General features: G+C 38.7%; 1 protein-coding gene across 2 annotated transcripts in view; it reads left to right on the top strand.

Annotated features, from left to right (window-relative positions):
* The window catches only part of TRAPPC3L (trafficking protein particle complex subunit 3L), a 60,938-nt gene that overhangs the window by 29,055 nt on the left and 15,461 nt on the right, over window positions 1-16,422 (top strand). The gene's annotated exons all lie outside the window — the stretch shown is intronic.

The following is a 16,422-nucleotide window of genomic DNA, read 5'->3' as shown; positions in this document are numbered from 1 at the left end:
GGCATCAAAACAGAACTCTACAGGAGAAAAGTAAAAGCTTTCAGAAGATGTGCAGTTTAATCTAAGTCGTTCACGGAATAATAAAACATTGTTGGTTGAAATTAATTATGGTCAGTATGTTTTATACCATCATTAAGAGGATGGGTAAAGCAGTGAAAAGAGTTGTTTGGAGTTGGAGGACCTATGTATAATCCTGTACCTGATGCTTACTATCTGCGTGATATGGGCAAGTCACCTAAACACTAGAGGGCTCAGTTTCTTCAAATGTAAAGTGAGATCCAGGGCATAGAGTGGAGGCTTGGTATTCCCAGTTTTCAGTTACATAGATGTATATGTGTGTGTGTGTGTGTATGTATGTATGTATGTAAAACCATTCTATACATACTGCTATTAATCAGTTCTTTCTTTGACTATAGATAGTGTCTTCTTTCCTATGTCCTTTGTGGTTAATTTAGGTATTTATAATAGTCAAAATGACTCTTTATTTCATAGATGAGAAAACAGAGGCCCTCAAAAGTGATGTCACACAAGTACTGAATAGCAGAACCAGGATCTGAACCCAGGTCCTCTGACTCCTCATCTAGCATCTTTTCACCTGTACCCCATTTCTTTTCTTTCTCAAACTTTAAATGTACAGTGGTCAGTACAACATGCTCCCAGCATCCTTGAGGCACTATTAGGTAGGGATGGGGCTATGTTAACAAATTGTACTCAGCTTTTGTCAGATAAAAAGGTCAACTCAGTCCAAAAATGATGCAATGTGGTTATATAATTGTTTTGTACTGAAAAAGGAATTTTAAAGATTTTTACTTTCCTAAAGCAACACTCTACTTTCATAATTCTAAAAGTTTTTCTAGAGTGATTATCTAAGTTATCCTTCAGCTATACAAATTTAGCTTATTTAATTAAAGCAACATATAAAAGTTATGTCTTTCTGTACTTTCAAGGTTAGGTCAAAAAGTTGCTAAACAGCTTTGAGAACTTGTAACATTTTAATCTAGTTACTTTGTTTTTTATGAACTCTGATATAATTAAATTAGTGTTGTGTGAAAGAGTACACTGAAGAATGGGCTGAAAATTAAAAAGGGGATCATGATATGTGATGATGTAAGGCTAGGCTGTAAAAATCATTATGAAAGAGAATATCTCACTAAATACTGCTTCCATGTGAGAGCTGAGTATCAGAGCTATTTTAAAGAGAAATAGCAATTTGAGGGGAAAGGAGAGAAGTGAAGAAAATTTAGAAGAATTGCTTTTGGGAGATTTAAATGTGCTCCCAATTCCATAAGCTATTTAGACAATCTCAAATATTGGAAGTTCTATGTGAAATATTTTTCTCATCATGTGTCCATATGTATGTCTGGATGACTTCATAAAAATATTACTATCTTTTATTTCTATATAACATTCATTTTATGCAACTTACCCTACAGAGAGCCATTTTCTGTAACAAAAAATAAAAAAAGGAAAAGGAGAGCAAGAAGCAGTTCAATGTAATTAGCCAACTTATCATCCAAGTCTGATAATAAATGCAAGGTCCCATGCAGGGGTGGGGAACTTGTGGCCTCAAGATCACATGTGGCGCTCTAGGTCCTCAAATGTGGCCCTTTGACTGAATCCAAACTTCACAGAACAAAATAAGTCACTTCCCTCCATTCTTTGCAGAAGTAGGGAGATTATGGGTGTAAAACCCAGCATAGAAATGTGTGGGGTACAGAGAGCCTTATCAATGAATCAGAGACTCAGAGATATTAGCAAAGAGAATAGTTCATTTATTGACTTTCTTGAGAAAAGGCTCCCTCAGAGTACCCGAAACATGGCACCAACTGAAGAGCTGTGTTTTGCTCAGCAGATTATATAGACCCTAACCACAATCCCCCCTCCCCAGCCTCCTTCCTTGTGGCTCACTGGTGCAAGCCCTGAGGGGACAATCTATTTGAGGCACTATATACCTCAGCAGCAGAGAACAAAGACAATTTTCACACATTAACCCTAAAAAAAGGAGGGGGGGGGGATGTTATTCCTCCCTGCTATGGGTCTAAAAACAAGGAGGAGAAAGTCTGGGAAAATACAGAGGGCAGTCTGGGAAAGCAAAGGGGGTAGTCTTGGGAAGATATAGGGAGTAGTCTGGGAGAGTACAGAATATGTTGAAACATGTCTTCTACAAGGTCAACCTGCTGCAAATGTTTCAACTAGGCAAGAAACAATTAACCCCTTGAAGAGACTTCTCTCCTGAGATATCCTCAGAGATCATCTCTCACAGAAAGATCAGGGTTTTTTGATACGTTGGTTATAGTTAGTTTTGCTTCACTGTTTATCCCTTCTTAAATTGATTTTTTTTATATTTTAAGCTCCAAGCTGTCTGCCTCTCTCCCCCATCTCCACCCCACTCTAGAGAAGGTTACCATGTGGTACAGATACACACACACACACACACACACACACACACACACACCATATGTACATGTATTACATGTAAAACCATGCTATGCATACTTCTGTTTATCAGTTCTGTCTCCGGATGTGGATAGCATCTTCTTTTCTAAGTTCTTTGTGGTCGATTTGAATATTTATAATACTTAGAATAGCTTAGTCATTTCCTGTTATGCTTTGAACAATATTGCTGTTACTGTATCCTATGTTCTCTTGGTTCTGCTTATTTCAGTATTCTTTACTTCATGCAAGTCTTTCCATGTTTTTTTCTAAAATCAACCTGCTCGTCATTTCTTGCAGCATAGTAGTATTCCATGACAATCATGTACCACAGCTTGTTTATTCCCCAATTGATGGGTATCTCCTCAATTTCTAGTTCTTTGCCACCACAAAGAGAGCTGCTGTAAATACTTTAGAACATGTAGGCTCTTTTTTCTTTTCTCCTGATGACCTTGGAAAATAGACCTAATAGTGGTATTGCTGGGTCAAAGGATATGCTCAATTTTATAACTCTGGCATAATTCCAATGGCTCTCCAAAATGATTGAATTAGTTCACAGTTCCACCAACAGTGTATTTGTGTCCTGATTTTTCCACATGTCCTCCAACATTTGTCATTTTCCCTTTCTGACATTTTAGTCAATCTGATAGGTATGAGATGATATCTCAATGTTATTTTAATTCGCATTTCTCTAATCAATAATGATCTAGAGCATTTTTAATGTGGCTATATATAGCTTTGATTTCTTTACCCCAAAACTGCCTGTTTATATTCTTTGACCATTTATCAATTGAGGAATAATTTATATTCTATAAATATGACAAAGTTCTCTATATATTTGAGATATAAGACCTTTATGTGAGAAATTGCCTGTAAAATCCTCCCCTCAATTTTCTTCTTTCCTTCTAGTCTTGTCTACATTGGTTTTATTTGTACAAAACCTTTTTAATTTAATATAATCAAAATGATCCATTTTGCATCTATTTCTTATTTATTCATATCCTCTTTTTAAAAACAATTTTATAAGAGATAACTTTCTGAAAGGAGGACTGAGGAATATACTAGGGAATATAGAGTACATAAATAAAATTTATTTTGAAGAAGTCAACTGGAGTCTTATGTATACCAACATATTTATGGAGATGCTTTTTGTAGGCATAAAAAACTGGAAATTCATGTATCATGATTCGTTGAATGAATGGTTTCATTCAACGAATCATGATACATGAATGTCACAGAATATTATTGCACTATAAAAATGAAGATGAAGAACCATCACTGTTTAAAGCTGTGGTGAAGTGGAGAAGGAGGTTGTGGGAATTGAGTAGATTGAGGAAGAGAGAAGTTAGAATATTTGAAGGCATCAATATTTTTGTTGAAGTCCCCTAGTATGAGAGCAGGAACTGAGGAAGAAAGAAAGACTGCAAGCTGGGCTTGAACACATTGAGGGAAGAAGGAGAATGTTCAGGAGCTGATTGGATGATAAATTTGGCTAGCATGAGCCTCAAAGGAGAGGCTGCTTAGTGATGGTGGTAGACAGAGATTATGGAAATAGTAGTGGGGAGCAAAGAAATATCCTACCATGACAAGTGAGTCAGGAGAAAAGGTGTAGTTAATACTGGATTGTGAAAGGAATGTGATCAGAAGGCTAGAGGTCTCACTGAAGGCCAAAGGATTGAAGGAATGAGAAAGAAAGAGTTTTAAGATAAAAAGAATTATTTAAATTATGGAACAGGTATTCCAGAGGGCATAATGGAAGGGATGGGCAAATTTGGAGTGAGACATTGGTGGGGTAGGGTTGATGTGGAATGAAGTGAGGGAGCATCTGGTTGGAGATGGAGAGCAGGATTTGAACCTCAGGAGCTTAGGGTTCAGAATCACTCGGATGAGATAAGAATGAAGGAACCGGATTATACTAACCACTGAGGATTCATTCAAAGGAGAATATTATTAGGGGAAGAGAGGCCCATTGAGGTTGGTATAATTAAACTATGTGATGTCCTGTATTGAGGTTCAACATCAGGACAAGCATTTGTTTTGGGAGGGGATGGCTTTTATTTGTTTGTTTGTTCGAGGGGGATGGGAATCTTTTTTAACACTTTTTTTTTTTTTGAATGCTGGAATAGACAGTTTCTGTTTAAGCTAAAGAGCTGGAAGAGAGAAGGGAGAATTGTTCCCTCCTGTATACAAGGATAGCTACCTGGCTTAAGAGTTCAGTCAGTTGGATGATTCCTCAAAGAAGGCAGTAGTGTGGCTTGCAGTACTTAGTGATGGGGGAGGAAATCAGTCTGACTTCTCTAGCTCTCCTCTAGTATTACGTGTTCCTACAAACTGTTTGAACTATCTTAAATAGAATATGCCTACCTTTTTCCATCTGAATAGTACAACACACCTCTTATAAGAGGCAGATGGATCATTGCCTTTTGCTTAGAGGAAAAAGAGAGTAGGGAAGAGATGGTTGTTCTCGCATTTCTGGGATACATGCAGTTTTCAATTATCAGTCTACCAGTAAAGACTATAACTCATCTCTACTTTAATAAATTGTTTCTATGTGTTTTGGGGATCCCTTCTTCAACACCCAAAGAAAGAGTATCTGGTAATCAATCATCTGGTCATTAGCCTCTCTGAACTTAAATAATAGGACACATAAAGTTCATCTTTCCATCCGAGTAGGACCAGAAATATTTGTGTTCTTCTGACACGGCTTTCAACAAATCAGCATTTCTATACCATCCTAAGTTTTCAGAGTAGGGCTTCAGTGGACTTAAGAATGTAACTTAAAATTCAGTACTCAATAAATGTCTCAAATTTATAATCCACTGCTCTGTTATGCCCCCACCGAATATCGTTATTCTGTTTGGTTCCACTGATGTAAAGTTGTATTGGAGGCTTGGAGAAGTACTGTCTCCAGCTGGCAATATGTCCAGGGCAAACATCTCCTTGCAAGGGACTGTGGGAAAGAAAAACTCAAACCAATTAAGGATTCAGCATTTCCTTCACCATTCTTAGGTCATTTGCCTTTGAAAAGACTCTAAACTGGGAATAACTATTTTCCTAAGGAGAAACACAATAGTCCCTGTGAGTAACAGGAAACTGGTCAGTTCCAGGCGGGCAACACAGTTCCTTCCTTCCTTCCTTCCTTCCTTCCTTCCTTCCTTCCTTCCTTCCTTCCTTCCTTCCTTCCTTCCTTCCTTCCTTCCTTCCTTCCATCCTTCCTTCCTTCCTTCCTTCTTTCCTTTCTTCCTTCTGCTCCTCTCCTCCCCTCCCCTCTCCTCTCCTCTGCTCATTTTCTCCTCTCCTTCTTCCTCTGTTCACATAGGGTATAAAATCCTTACCTGCAGGTGCTCTGCCCAAAGGAATATAAATTTTAATAACCGAAATCTCACAAGGTATCTTGGGGTTTGTGGGCTAGATTTCTTTCTCTTGAACCTTATCTTAAACCCAGATCACTTTGGCTGTCATTGATTGGATAACAATGACTCAGAGTGAATGTAAATAGCAATTGTTTCTGTTTTGGTCAGGAACCCTGAGGGTGTTCCCCTCCCAGATTGACTCTTTTTTTTTTTACTAGGTAAAAGAGGCAATTCTTTGCCTCATTTCTTCCCCAGCCTTAATCACTGAATGGACATTGCTTCAGTCAAACTAAAACCTGGGAAAGACCGTAACTTAAAAAGGCCAAGGTCTCCCACTGCATCCAGATCCATCTCCAGTCATCTTGATCTCTGTTTAGCCACTGGACATAGATGGTTCTGGAGGAGAAAGTTAGGAGGCTGGTGACTTTGTACAGCCCTCCTTCACTTAAATCAAATTCACTTGCAAGTCATAGCATCACCTTCCTGATGTCATGATTGTCTTCCAGAATAAAGGACAAACAACAGACCCTATTCCAAAATAAGGAACAGAGATAAAAAAGAGAGGTTTAACTTGAAGTAAGTAATTTGATGCCTGAGACAGCTCTGGGACACCCAGTGGAATCTTGTATCTTGCCTGTACAATTTCAACCAGAAAAGGTACTCCATCCCCAATTTCAACAGTACTCTAAAATCACTCTGAGTTAATACTATGGGGGTTTAACTCCAGCATTCCTAGGAGATGGAATGGTTATCTGATCTCTATTACTTTTCTAAGCACTGCAGAAATTTAGTGAGCATTTAATCCAACACTTTCTTTTTACAGATAAAACTGGATGCCAGAGAGGTTAAGTGATTTATTCTAGATCACGCAACTGGTAAGTGATAGAACAGGGCCTTGAACCCAGTTGTCTTACTCTTTTTTGTACACCATTGGGCAGATGTATTTTCTTTAGGACCATCTATTATTTGAGCACTTTTCCAAGGTAATGCTTCTCAGAGTCCTCATCAGAACTTCAGATACCTGGGCACATTGAAGTAGCCCTTGCCTCCTTAGCAGCCAGAAACTTAAACATCAGAAAAGAAATTTCTTACCCCCCAAAACTTTAATATGTTCAAATGGCTCAGCAGATATAGCTTTATCAATAGAATTGGCGTTAAAGAAGATACTTTGCCATCTGCCTTGCCACTGAACCCCAAGGATTAATAGGCTTTCCTATTAGATTTCTAATAATCAGTCAACAAATAATTATTCATTGCCTAATTCCAGGCACTTTTCTAGTTGTTGCTGATTCAGATACAAAGAATAAAATAATCCTTGCTTGTAATGAGCTTATACAGTTATCTCTTCCACATCATGAGGGCTAGGGACCTAGCACCCCAGTGATCAGAAAAGTTCACATAAAATTTTTTGGTCTTCCCTTCAAACCAGAGACGTCTGAATTATTTTGGTATTAAACGATAAAATATGTTGACAATATCCAATACTATACATATATTTTATGCACTTTTGAATTTCTATACTTTTTCTGTCATCTGCTGCCTTTTACATGTGCTCTGCAGTTTCTTCAAAACTCCCCCCAAATTCCCATTTAATTTCTTATGCTGACCTGTGACTTATAGAAATCTGTGACAGAGAAAGTCACAATGTGGAAGGGATAACTATATTTTAATTAAGGAATAATACATACGTATGAAAAATCTATACAACATAAATTTAAAGTAAACATTTATACACATATATGAGTGTGTGTGTGTGTGTGTGTGTGTGTGTGTGTGTGTAATTATATCTATCTATCTATATTGCAATGTAGTTTGGAAAAAAAAGCAGTAGCATTTGGGAGATCAAGAAATACTCCCTGAACAAAATGGTGCTCAAGATGCATCTTAAAGCAAAAGAGGGACTCTGTGGGACAGCAGTAAGGAGCGAGTACATTCCAGGCATAGGGAACAACCAGGGCAAAGACATGAAGATGGGAGATGGAGTGTGGTGAGTAAGAAACAGAGAGAAGGTCAGTTTGGCTGGATCTCATACTACATGAAGCAATGTCCAAAGAGGAATGTTGGGGGCAGTTTGTGAAGAATTTTTTGGAATATGTATTACTTTCTACTATTAGAATGTCAACTCATGGGGGAAAAGGAACTAGCTCCCTCTTCCTCCTTGTACCCTCAGTACTTAGAAGAGTGTTTTGCAAATTGTAAGCATTGAATAAATGCTTTTTTCATCCATCTATTCATTTACTCAGGTCTGTGAGCTGCTCTTTTGTCACAGGAATGTCTTGTTTTATTTCTGCAGAGCTATTTTAATTTTGATGGAGAGAGTGAGAAACCTATTCACAGAATAGAAACCATACTTATGGAGACCTCAGTAGCTCTTGAGGCATTTTATTAGCAGAACTATTTACAGGTAGAGTCCCACAGTGAGGTGAATGCCAGAGAATGAGTAAATACCTTAGAGAACTTTGCCTCACAGTCTCTAATCCTGGAGGTGCTTGATCCAGTTAGATCTAAGGGCCCAGAGTTATTTCAGCATGACTCTCAAAGACCTGGGGTCATGATTCCTGGAAAGCTCATTGAGATCTTGATTGACCCAAGAATTTAACTCTATTCTAGGGTATCCAAGGTCACTCCAGAGACTCCCTAAAGTCATAATTCCTCTGAGATAGTCCAGAACTAACCTGTTCTTTTAGGGACTCTTTAAACTAGATCTTCTCTAGCATGATAGAGTGGCACAGTGGATAGAGAGCCAGGCCTGGAGTTAGGAAGACCTGAATTAAAATCTAACCTCAGACCCTTACTAGTTTTGTGATCTTGAGCAAATCACTTAACCCTTTTTGTCTTCATTTCCTCATATGTAAAATGACCTGGAGAAGAAAATGGCAAACTGCTCCAGTTGTCAATTTTGGAACACAAAATTTTGTAAAAATGAATGGTAAAAATTATCTTCACATACAATTAGAAAAAATAAAATATGGTTAAAAAAAGTATCTTTGTCAAGAAAACCCCAAATGGAGTCCCAAAATGTCAAACATGACTGAAATGACTGAACAACAATGTGCAAGTCACCGTGTTAGGCACTGGAGGCTACAAAGACATGAATAAAACATCTCTGACCTAAAGGAGCTTACCTTCTTCTAGGAAAAGATTACAATATGTAAGCCAGAAGGGAAATATATGTATGCATACATGTATTCATATACATACAAATATGCATGTAATTATCTGCACATGTAGCCACATGTGCACACCTGTGTACAAACATGTGAACATATACAATACATATGCATACTTATATACATGTACATATGTGTATATTTGTGTGATTATTTGAGGAAGAAGAAAGCAGTTCCAACTGGGCAAGGGGGAGTGAGTCATAAAAGTAAGCACCCCAACATACAGAGGAGGGTCTGCTGTCACAGGTTCTTAGATCTACTTTTTAAAAGGCAAGCATCTTTTGAGGGGTCAACAATCACTTTAATCAAGGACATATATCATTCACTTAGTTCAGGGGAAAAAGTCAGCACCCTGACCTTCAGAGAAAATACAAAGAAATAATAATCAACAGGCAGGGCTTCCAGCTGTCTGGCATAAACAATATGTGTGTGTGTGTGTGTGTGTGTGTGTGTGTGTGTGTGTGTGTGTGTGTATCACAGATCGACAGACAGATACAACTGTCTGAACATACATACCAGAGAGAAGCACCAACATCTGGGTTTTCAAAGCTGGGAGGCTCCTCAGGCTGCCCAGAGTCTGCTCTGGCCAAACAAACTCTTCCAATGAGTAGGCCCCAGAGTAAAACTTCACCTCAGAGTATTTATACACTTTTCAGAGCCAGAGGGCATCACAGCCCTTGAGAACCAGTGCCTCATTAACAAAAGCTAGGGCCTTTCTACAAATCTCCCTTAATCAAACTTCCCTTAATGGGCAGTCCCATTAATGGGTGGGGAAGGTCTTTAATCTCATTAGCATTTCAGGAGGGTGTCAGGAAAGGCAAAGGTGAAGAGGAAGGGGATTTGGGGAATGGATGCCCATCTATGCTAACGTACAGAGACAACAGGAAATGGAATGCTTTGTTCTGAAAACAGCAAGCAAAATATTTTGAATGGAATATGTAGTGAGCACAAGGAGGGGAGTAATGTGAAAGGAACTGAGGAAAGTAGAGGGCAGCCATATTCACATAGTCTTTAAACACCACTCTGGGTGCTTGTATTTTATCCTGGAAGCAATAGGGAGTCACAGAAGATTCTTAAGCAGGAAAGTGACATAGACAGACTTGAGGTTGAGGAAGACTTTGTTTTAGGAAGGTGGACTAGAGACCAGAGAGGCTGTAAACTAAGAATCTAAGCAAGATTATTCTTTACTTGTGACCACTATCATCCTCTGCATTGACCATACTTATTTCACAAGCAATTAAAGAGTATGTGCTTCTAAAATAATATTCCAATCTTTCTTGTTAAGGAAAAAGGCAATGTCCTATATTGGACTTGAGGCCAAAGATTTGGGTTCACGTTTCTGTTTTGTTGAGACAGGTGGTGCAGTGCATAGAGTGCTGGGCCTGGCGTCAGGAAGACTCATTTTCCTGAGTTCAAATCAGGCCTTAGACACTTGCTAGCTATGAACCTGGGCAACCTTACTAACTATGAACTTCATCTTGTTTGTCTCAGTTTCATCATCTGTAAAATAAACTGAAGAAGGAAATGGTAAACCACTCTAGTATCTTTGCCAAGAAAACTTCAAATGGGGTCTTAAAGAGTTGGAAGAGTTGGACATGACTGAAACACTACCGAACAATAACCCTGCTCTATCCTTTAGCACTATTTGTGACCCTGTGGCAGTCTAGGGGTCTTGGGAACCCTGAAATGTTAGGGAAAAGGGCACCGGTCTGCCTCAGAAAAATTCCACCACTCAAGACTTCTTTCAGTCCAAATAGTTTATTAAAACACCAGTTAGGGTGGGCAAAATTCCTAGTGAGTCTGCACTACTTGTGAAGCCAATACAAGCAGGTCAGATTTTAAGAATCTGAGTAATCTAATGGAGGAAAGATGGACACTTTCATACAGAAAGACTGTGGAAAGATCTGGGTGAGATTAAGAAGTGGCAGTTACCCTGGGCTGGACTGGGTGCTGACAATGGAGGGAGTAAAGTGGTGGGAGAGCCCCAGTGAAAGGGCAGTTAAAAGAATTATTGATTGGGATGGACCAGGTGCTTCAAGTGAATGCCAGAGATCTGGGTTCAGGGGCTTTGGGGTCCAGGTCCCAAAGACATGGTCTTTTCCTTTTAGGGGTCCATCATTAGAGCCACATCAGGTCTATCATTAGTGTCCCATCAACCCTACACCCTCTTCTCCAATTTTTCCCCTGTAAAATGAGATGGGGGGGTGGGGTGGAGTTTGTTGTTGTTCAGTTGTGTTTGACTCTTCATGACCCCATCTGGGGTTTTCTTGGCAATGATTCTGGAATGCATTGCCATTTTCTTCTCAAGCTCATTTTACAGATGAGGAAACTGAGGCAAACAGGGTTAAGCGACTTGCTCATGGTCACACAGATAGTGTTTGAGGGTTAATTTGAACTCAGGAAAATGAGTTTTCCTAGCTGCAGGCCCAGTGATTTATCCACTGAGTCACTAACTAACTTCTAAGGTCAGCTAGGTGGTACAGTGGATGGAGCACCAGTGCAGGAGTCAGGAGGACCTGAGTTCAAATCTCACCTCAGACACTTGACACTCACTAGCTGTGTGACCTTGGGCAAGTCACTTAACCCCAATTGCCTCATCCTGGGTCATCTCCAGTCATCCTGGGGAATATGTGGTCACTGGATTCAGATGGCTCTGGAGGAGAAGTGAGGCTGGTGACCTGCACAGCCCTCCCTCACTCAAAACAAAGTCAAGTGCAAGTCATGTCATCATTTCTCTGATGGCATGGTCTTCTTCAGCAATGAAGGACAAACACGTACAACTAACTTCTATGGGTTTTCTTCCAGCTGTGACATTATATGTCTAAGAAAATGTTGTCTCTTACTTCGGTATAATCAGGAAACAGAACATTACTATATCATTAGTAGTTAAAGAAAGGTACACTCTACTGGTTTTGAACTCACAGGTCGTTTAATAAAGAAAGTATTAGGAAACTGCTCTTCAACACAATTTTTTAGCTCAGCCTGAATTCCTTTCTGTGGTGGTTTTTTAAAAAACTTGATCAGATCCAGAAAACATTCTCCATTTGGTTTAGTTATTTTTGAACTATTCTCAGTCTTTAACTTTTACCATGGAGAAAACATTGGAAATCTTTTTTTTTTTTTTTGCATAGTTTCCATCTACGTGCCTCTTGGGTCCAGAAATCTGGAAAGAATTTGGAAAGCTACCATAAGACCGTAATGCAAAACACAGATCAGTTCAGACAATAAGCTTTCAAGCACTCAAGAGGCTTTGCCTAGTTCAATAATAGAAGTAGAGGAGAAGATGTAGGAATGTATACACACACAAACACACAAATTGCTTTTCATTGATAATAATGAGTTCATATTTTCAATGAAAGGGAAAGAACATTGGATACAGAGTGAGAAGAGATCAGAATTTAAAGTGCTTTGAAAAATCATATCTATCAACTGCATGGTGACAAGTTGTATAGGGATGTATGGAATATTATTCTACTGCAGGAATCATAACTATGAAGAATATAGAAAAGCTATAGGGAGACTTGAAAGCTAATGCAAAGTAAGCAGGAACAGAAATTATTCTATACACAGATTGCAACTATATAAATGGAAGAAACAATAACAACTAAATATGGTGAATTAATAAGGGCTAAGCTTGGCGCCAAAGGAGAAATAGGAAAATGTACCCTCCCCACCACCTTTTTGTGCGCAGGTATGTGGTGATTATGAATGTGGATCACTACATATAATATTGGACTTGGTTAATATGTTTGATAGTTTTATTGAATTGTTTTTTCTTCTCTTTTTCCTTCTTTATTATAAGAGTAGCTTTGGGGTAGCATCAGGATATATACTAGGAAAATAAGGTAATAGAAAGATAAAAGATATCAACAAAAACTTAAATTTAAAGTCCTACATTAAAATTCTAATGAATATATTATCATTAATATCATCACCGATACTAAGTTTTCAAAGTTCTTTATGAATATTAGAATAAATTATTATCTTCAAAATGTTCTTCTTCATCCATTATCATTTTCCTGCTGAGATAGAGGCCAAAGGAAGGAAAACAATTTGAGTTCATCTCTAAGCTTTCTAAATAGATTAAGAATCCCAGAAAGAGAATGACAGGGATGTTAGACCAGGCTGGGATAGGGGGGATCCAAGGGCCCCCCATACCAGAGTACACCAGGAAGCAAAAGTGACTGGGTGACCTCAGTGTGTGTTGCTGCTCTAGGTGTTACAACTAATAGCACAGGTATGATTGGCAGAGCATTATAACTGTGAATCACTGTAAATTAAGACAGCTTGGCATTGTGGACTAGGAGGCAGAAGACACAGGTCCCAGTCCCAGATCAATCACAATCAGCTATGTGACCCTAGGCAAGTCATTTCATCTTTCTGAGTCTGGCTCCTTTCCTATGGGAAAGAAGGAGGAGCGGGAGGAGGGGGAGGGGAAGGGGAGGAGAGGCAGTGGGGAAGGGGACGAAAAGAAGAGAGGAGAAAGAAGAGGGAAAAAGACAAAGCATTTACTAATAGCTGACTAATAATAATTGGCATTGGCATTGGCATTAACTAATAGCTAGTATTTATATAATGCTTTAAGGGTTGCAAAACATTATTCCTGTATGTTCTCTGATTTGATCCTCTCAACAACCCTGGGAGGGGTTAATTATCTCTCTCTTACAGTTGAAGAAACTGAGGTAAATAGAGGATAAGTTGACTTGCCCAGGATCACACAGCTAGGCAGTGTCTGAGACTACATTTGAACTCCAAGTTGAGTTCTATCCATTACACCCTCATTTATTTATTATCTGTGTACATGCTGTATCCTTCTAGGAAAGTGTAAGCTCCTAGAAGACAAGTCCAGTTTCATTTTTATCTTGGCAACCTAGCAACTAGCTCGGTACCTTGCATACAATAGGCAAACATTAGCCACCTTTGATTGATTGAATTTCTTCTTCGGTTACATAAAGAGCTTGGACTTAGAGATTTCTAAGGTCCCTTCCAGCTCATGTTCAATTATTTTATGAATTACTGTTAGTTGAGAAGCCCTTAGAGGGAGAAGGGGGAATTGAGAAGCTGACAGAAACAGCAACCACCAATGTAATAGATTAAAAGTAGAAAAATATACCAAATGCATTAGGATTTATGAGGTATTTAACTATTCTGTTCTCTGCAAAGTTGTGATATACTGGTAAAGTTTATGTAGCACTTTCTTGCCTCCCTTTTTTTTTTCACTCTTTTTCCACATCTCCCTGGAATTGCCATTACTTTTCAGTGTAGTACCCACTCCCCTACAGAAATGGCCTCATTGGGTTATCCTTTGTTTTCTGTACCTACCCTTTCCCCGGCTCCCCTCTCCTTACATACTTCTTAGAATTTAGCTTTCCTTTTTATCTTAGGCAAGGTGTTAAGGGCCAAAACCAGCCTGAGGATATTCATATTTTATACAATGGATTCCTTCTGGAAATATAAGGCTTTAATCCAAAAGAATGAATTACTAATGATAGCATCTAAGGCATGTAGTAGAGGGATTTTTGAGGCTGGGATGCCTTTTTAGTGGCTCTCAAACCATACCACATTAGCAATCATTTTTGTAGCCTCAAATAGTTGAAATAGTTGAGGCCAAACTGACTCATCTACTGCACTTGGTCCATGTTATTTTATTATTATACATATTTTTGCCTGTCTCTTTGATTTTCTTTGTTGTAGATAACTCCAGGGTTGGAACTCCCTGTATCAGTGCATATCATGCCATGGGAATTTAAATCCCCAGAGAGCTGCAAACACACATATTGATCATCTAATTAGGCAGTTGATCTGTCTAGCCACATATCCTATTTTGGTCATTGTATACTTTTCATCCACGTTTTTTTTCAGTGTGGATGACTGAACATTCATATTACTGTGGAGTCACTGAAGAAGTTTTATAGCATACTAGGTAGAGCTCAGTGTAATTCATACAACGTTACCTGGGGATAAGAACATTTGGAGAACATTACCATTTGATCGTGCATAATCTTTGGTCCTCCTCAAGCCATCTCTTATAACATTAGTAAGCTGGCTCTATTTTACATACATCTGTGAAGTTCTAGACGTGAATTATGTCCTGATATTCCCAAGAAAACCTGAACAAATGCAAAATGGGCCAAATAGATATGGGGTTGGGGAGAGCTAATCAAGAACCACCGAACAGGCCAGATCTGTAACTAAAGGATATTTTAAGGTATCTAAATTTACTCTGCCCCCATGTACAAACCATGGGCCATTAGACAAGATTGTCTCATGTTTTCCCTGACTTTTGTCCTTTCCCTCAAGGCAAGACATCATGAACAGAAAAGGGAGAAATCTTAAAAATCTAAAAAAAAATTCTCCAGAGAAGAAGCTGAACAGTAAAAAAATTAGATACAGTACTTATCTGAGAGATCTACAGGCCAGCCAAGTCTAAGTGGAAGAAACAGATGAAAGATTGCAAACAAGACGTCATCTGTGTGCCTAATTCTCTCCCAAGGAAAGATGCTGGCAGCTCTTTGCTACTCTATGACTGCTTGTTTGTTCTACAGACACTCAGTGAAATGTTAGGCCTTGGAATTCTCCGAATGTCCAGATGGAGCCCCTTATTTCCTTCATATAATTAAATCAAGGGAGTACACATTTCTTGATTTTGTAGTGGTGTAGGGAAGGGTGTAGGGAAGCAAAGCACATTTTTCTATAACAAATATCCTTTGGCACTTGTTTTATTAAAATATGACACTAGAAAGTGCTTCACATCAACATTTATGTGATGTGATGACTAGGGAATAACTTAAAAATTACTTTTTTTTCCCCCTATGAAGAAGCCATAAGGGAGAGCAAATAGAAGGGGTGATAATAATGATAACGATGGTGTTTGGGAACAGATGTGAGATTCCTTAGGTGGATGGAACTCTTGGTAAAGAAACTCCCTCTACCAAAGCTGACTGACACCTCCTCTTCTATTGCTCTGCTACAGGGTTTTAAGCTGTGGCCCTGAACCTCATCTATGGTCATACAGCCAGGGGAACCCAGTTCTTTCTGACTGGAGACCAACTGTTTCTTCTACTCTACTTACACTATCTCTCAATAATAATAGTCATAATAGCAACGCCTGATACTACACCAACAACTGATACTACATCATACTTTAAGGTTTGCAAATATACCCTATTTTTTTTTAACTAGTGAGGTAGGTAATATAGATTTTATTATTTTCATTTTATATGCTGAATGATTTATCCATGGTCAGAAAGCTACTATAACAATGTCAGGTCAATCAATTAGCACATATTTTGCTGTTGTTTACTCATTTCAGTTGTATCTGACTCTTCATGACCACATTAGGTGTTTTCTTTGCAAAGATACGAGTGATTTGCTATTTCCTTTTCCAGCTCATTTTACAGATGAGGAAGCTGAGGCAAACTGGGTTAAGTGACCTGCTCAGAGTCACACAGCTAGGAAGTGACTGA

This window comes from Notamacropus eugenii, chromosome 2 (assembly GCF_028372415.1).
Source record: "Notamacropus eugenii isolate mMacEug1 chromosome 2, mMacEug1.pri_v2, whole genome shotgun sequence".
Classification (NCBI taxonomy): Eukaryota; Metazoa; Chordata; class Mammalia; order Diprotodontia; family Macropodidae; genus Notamacropus; species Notamacropus eugenii.
Note: the sequence above shows the minus strand (reverse complement) of the source record. Positions and strands in the feature narration are given on the sequence as shown.